Source organism: Acanthopagrus latus, chromosome 1 (genome assembly GCF_904848185.1).
Source record: "Acanthopagrus latus isolate v.2019 chromosome 1, fAcaLat1.1, whole genome shotgun sequence".
Classification (NCBI taxonomy): Eukaryota; Metazoa; Chordata; class Actinopteri; order Spariformes; family Sparidae; genus Acanthopagrus; species Acanthopagrus latus.
In genome coordinates this window covers 25393596-25399606 of record NC_051039.1, presented here as the reverse complement: position 1 = coordinate 25399606, position 6011 = coordinate 25393596, and positions in this window count along the sequence as shown.

Here is a 6011-nt window from a genome sequence, read left to right as displayed (position 1 = left end):
CTCGATTATGCCTCCTGTTAAATCAGAAGCTGTGGATAGCAGAGAGGCAGGCTAAAGGGGGCTTTAAATTATTTATTTACAAATACCAAGCCTTACCATTGCAGCTGTTTCCTCTGAAGCCCTAAGTTCGCTTTAAAAGAAGTGTTCGCTGTGTGTGTGTGTGTGTGTGTGTGTGTGTGTGTGTGTGTGTGTGTGTGTGTGTGTGTGTGTGTGTGTTTGTGTGTGTGTGTGTGTGTGTGTGTAAAAGTTGCATACCAGTTTGCAGTGGGCTGAAAAAAAATGACAGAGAGAAAAAGAGTGACGAACATAGAAAAAAAGAGGTTTATTCAGCCCACGTCTGCAATAAATATACCTAATTCAGTCCTCTTCAGTACTGCCTGTGTGACCTGAACCACGTTTCTAACAGACATAACAGGTTTTGTGCATGTGCCTTTATCTCTACACAGACCAGTTGTGTTCCATGTGTACTTAGTATAGTGCGGCATGTTAGTATATGTGAGTTGGTGAATATAGAGGGGGCTTAACACTTTTCTGTGTAACATTTAAGGGCCTTTTGTATCAAAGGTCAAGGATATGGTCTACATATAACATATCCGACATAAATAATATCATATGCAAGTGGGTGTGGGGTGTGATGGATGGCATGTGAGGGGAAACATGGATGTGATCTCTGTCTGTCTGTCTTCACTCTGTCTCTCTCTCTCCCTCTCACACACACAAACACACACCTAAACCCATCACAGTCCATCTCACCTCCCATACCCTATTCCCTTGGTCTTGTTCTCTCATTTCACACACACTCAACCCAACCCATCAGCACCACTCCTAATACACACATACACCCAACACACACACATTCTCTCCTCATTACACTCCCTTCCCTACTTTGATGATATGCAAATATCCCTCCCACCCTCCACCCCCCCTCCCTCCCTCCTCCCTCTCTCCCGCAAGCAGCAAGCCTCCACTCACACACACATCACACACTCGCACACAGGCTAATGCGCTGTGGCAGCGTCCACAGACAGGCGGGGAGGATCAATTTTTCACCCAGTGTGCTACCGATATTCATAAGATAAGGCCACAGAAGAGAGAGGGAGGGAGGGAGGGAGGACAGAGGAAGGTGGAGGGAGGAAGGGGAGCGGCAGGGATGGGGATAAGGAAAATGGCGAGTGGGTGTAATAATGAAGGGGAGGGAGATTGGAGAAAGGGTGTCCAGGAAAAAAAAAGGGGGGTGAGTGGGAAGCAGAGTGAGAGGAAAAGGGGGAAGGAAACCAGGGAGTAGTTAGCTACAAGGGAGGGTGAGCACGGGTGAGAAAGTAGAGAGGGTGGGGAAGTCTCGGGGGTGTGTGGGAGGGTGGAGGCAGGATGAGTAAGTGGGTTAGGGGGTGGTAGGAAAAGGGGGATGGGGTGTAGAGTGGGCTCTGGGGGATGGGGTTGGGAATGGATGGGGTGGTAAGGGAAAACGAGGGATGGTGTGTATGTGTGTGTGGAGGGGGGGTTATTTTGCTGACGTGCTCTCTTATTGGCTTGTTCAAACGCTGGGGGAGGGGCAGCCACAAAACCATACTCTCACCAGCTGTAGGGAAGAGCAAAGAAACAAAGAGAGAGAGGGAGAGAGAGGAGGGAGGGGGCCAGATATGTGTTTTAATGTTGATATTCTGGTCTAATTAGATTCCTGTCTAAGTGGCGGAATGAATGGTGCTGATCAGATAGAGATGGGCGTAGTGGAAGAGGGAGCGGGCTTTGTTTTAGTTGCAGAAATTCTGTTTTTTAGTGCACACAAGGGGTTCTTGATCTATAATTCAATTTCACTTGAGAGACAGAGAGGAGCAAATTGCCAACACTGTCTCTCATGGATACATTCAAACTCACATTTGTTCACATTGTGTAGAGAGAGACTGAGCGTCTTCTGAGGAGCAGCTGAAGCACCATTGCTTCAATACCTCCAGCGTTACCCAATCATTATGCAATGTGTTTCTGGAGGTTATATGTGACAAGAAGGGTATTTAAGCTCACCCAAGTGTAAGGAATTCGTAGGCTAAATACAAAGTTCACTGCAAAAAAAGAAACATATGGCCGTACACAGTATGGCGTCTGCCTAGTCCATACGTATGAGTGCAAAAATATTTAATTTTTCTCCAAATATGTCCGTAAAAGGAAAAGAAGATCGAACAGAAAGCATGAACAGCACAGAAAAAGAAATACCATTCCAGCACACACAAGGAGGCAGATTGAGAGCCATGTGTTTGTGGAGCCCAGCTGAACCCCGCCTGCTAAACCAGTCCGCTGGCTGTGACAGACTGACAGGCAGGGAAATAGAGAGGGTGGTGTGTATGTGTATGTGTGCGTGTGTGTGTGTGCGTGTGTGTGTGTGTGTTAGAAGAGAACAGGAGAAAAAGGGACGAGAAATTGAGACAAAGAGGCAGATTGACCAATGCAGACGGACAAAAAAGAATGAAACAGACGGCGAGGAGACAGATCGGAGACACATAGCGACATAGAGAAACGTACAAAGAGAAAGAGAGAGGGACGCATACTGTAGTCATACATGGGGAATGAGAGAGCAGAGAGTAGAGGAAGCCAAGCTTTCTGTGGCTTAGCCAGACTGGAGCGGTGGGACTTGGCTGGCTGTGGACCCTTGGCTTCACTATTAAAGCAAGGGAGAAAAAAAAATCACAGTCAAAAAATGAAAAGGGCAAAGAGCTATGCCAAGAATGCACAGGCAAGAAGCAACACATTAGGTTCTTTCCTTCTGCCTGCCTTTCTGTTTCCCCAAGCAGATCTAAACAATAGGTGGGACCAGCCTTGAGAACCGAGGGCTATACACTCAAAACCCTGCTGAGTGACTGAGGTCCACTCTGGAAGTTTGAAATGGTGTATAATAAGCGCATCGCCCCCTTAACACACGGCTTCAACCTTGTTTTGTCATAAAATACTTTGTATTCTGTTATCACTTCGTTCCAACTCATCAATGTTAACACTGATATTTACACCTCCCATGTTTTTTGACCACATCATTCAATCAGGTTTTTAGATTTTATACTCATTTACATCAAATTCAGCCTGACATGTTCAGCTCTCATAGATAAACAGTCCCTATTAGGAATTAAAACACAGCATTGTGGGTTTGATTAATGATTTGTTGCATGGTGTGAGTTTGTGATGACTGGCCCACCAGCAGACTTACAGTGTGTTACCAAAAAAGTAAAACATTTGGACATCATTCGTCCCACAAAAGATATTCTCTGGTGTGTTGACAACCAAAGAAGCAAGCTAGCAGCTCTGTGAGCCTGTAGGTTTGAGGTACCTTGATAGTTTAAGCTAAACACTAACAACTGCATGCTAGAATGCTGAGTACCAGTGTTAACTGTTTAGTAGGTTTAGTGTCAACCTTGGCCACCATGTTAGTTTAGCATGATAGTATGTTAACATGTGCTTATTAGCACTGAACAGAGAGTAAAGGCCAATGGGAATGTCAGTATTTTTGCAGATTGTTTGGTCATAAATGAAGGCGCTGCACGTATTGGAAACTTGACCAGGGCTAAATTCAGGAGAGTCTGCAGGAGCACATACATGTCTGTGTGCCAGAATGCTTGGCTTTTCCATCTTGGAGATGTTGAGATATTTCACAGAGTGAGTTGAAATTGTGACCTGCTGGTGGTAGATGAAAACTACCAGATTTCAAAGCCGTCTGTCCAAGGGTTGTGGAGATAGTTCAGTCTGGACCAAAATGTTGGACCCGCCAATAGATTAGCAAGACTAAAGATGTAACAAAAATCTCAACTTGGCCTTCGCTGTGTTTAGCCAACTCTCTTTTGGTAAGCAGCTCTTGAAGTTAATACCATCACAACGATGAGTGAAAGCCACTAGTTTAGTTCTTGCTGCATGTTTTTTTAGCAAGATTGGCATTGTATAACAGCCCTATAGAGAACTGAGAGCTGGAGTGGCATAAACACATGTGTAATTTATGCTACTAGCACACACACACACACACACACACACACACACACACACACACACACACACACACACACACACACACACACACACACGCACACACACACACACACACACACACACACACACACACACACACACAGAAGAACATCCCTGTTTTTTTGTTTTTTGTACAGGCTATACAAAACAACAAAATATCCCCTAATGCCATCTGACTGACCCAGCTACTCACAGCTACTAATCACGTAGTAATAGTCACTGTGCCATAATCATATCACTACATAGAGGCATGAGGGGACTTATAGGCTTTGCCAGATTAATAATGAAAAACAAGGACTTATTTTCTTGACTTTTCCAACCGCTCATACCCTAAGTAGAGGATTATAGCCTTTAGATCGGCTGACTCCAGAAGGGCCGTCACAGAGGGGGATATTTGTGGAAAACACACCCCCAGAAATGGCTCGCCACACCATGGTGCACAGCACACCAAAATACCCAACTGGCTGTGCCAAATGTGCACCAGAATGTCTTTGAAACAGTGAAGGGTGAGAGATTTTTTTTTTTCTCTTTGGCTCAGTTAGGAATCCTTAAGCTGTTCGCCTTTCATTGACAGTCTAATGATTTAAAAAGAAGCAAGGAAAAGTAATTCTGAAAACTGATATTTTCACATTGGCAAAAGAAAATATCAAAGGGAAAGCAAAAAAGTTTCTTCAAACAGGTACCACAAAGTAAATCACCATGTGGTCCTTTGGTTATCTTCATCTGTCAAACGTTTGAAACGCCGCTTGATTTGGTTTGCCATATGTCTTGTACTGTGAGGCTGATTGTGTGTATGCAGCTGAGATGTAACCCCAAAGCCATGTCATATTCTGGGCTCGGAGGAGAAAAGAGGATGCCAAGAACTGAAACGTGATGATGAGTGGGTGTGTGAGAGTGAGTGGGGAAAAAAACCGAAGCCTTCCAAAGGCTCCTTTTGCTCCGTGTGTGTGTATGTGTGTGTGTACTTTCATGTGTACGCACATGTGATCAAGAGTGCATTTATGTGTGGGAAGAAGGAATCCTTCCAGCCGTTTTCTTTCCTGAGCCTCTTCCTGTGTCCCCCCCGCACACAATTCTCAGAGCCGGCATCGGAGGGTTTGGCCTCGGCAAGATCCAACCCACCAGAGGAGACGGAGGAGCAGAGCCAGTGTTTCTCTCCCTCCTCCTCCGAGCTCTGTCTGTTTCCATCGCTCTCTGAATGTTACTATAAATCCTGCTCACACACACACACACACACACACACACATGTGCACACATATCCCCGCATCTCTCCATCCAGTGTGTGTCGGTGTATCTCATATGACTTGGCAGAAGTTAACCTTGCATAGGTGCGTGCCAGTGCAGGAATGTGTGTTAAGAGTTTTGGCAGTTTTCTCAATGCAGCTTTACCAAAAGATCCTCTGGGAAATGTGGTTTTAACGCCCCCTCTCTTGTCTCCTCTTGTTTCCTTTCTCTCTCCATTTCACAATTGCATTGCCTCTGTTTCTCCATGCTCCGCTCCCCCTTTTCTTTTTAATTTCCTTTACATTTCCTCTGATTCAACCTGTGGAAATCATCTCTGCTTCCCCTTCTAGCCATTTCCTTCTCACTCCAGTGATTCCAATCTTATCTTTTTTATTTTTTTGGTGCATATTCACTATCTGCTCTCTATTAAAATCATGACATCATCATTTGCATGTAGAACAATGTAAGCTGCGGATGCATATAGGCCTCAGATCCAGGATGTAACTCTCCTAGCGCTGTCCACACACAATGAATGCTGATGGAGAGACATGATAGGTTATCCTGTAGGGAAGGCTGGTCAGATGAAATAGCTACTTGGTATTCCATCCCTCTGCAAAGCGTGACACACAGGAGAGGGATGCTGGCAAATATGCAAATGACGAAATACTTCATATATTTCATAGCCCTCTGAAGTTCATCAGCAGCTGAAATGATACGCAGACGTTTTTGTGATGTGCGAGGGCTTACAAAATACATGTTAAAACATTACAAATATTGCACACGTGTAT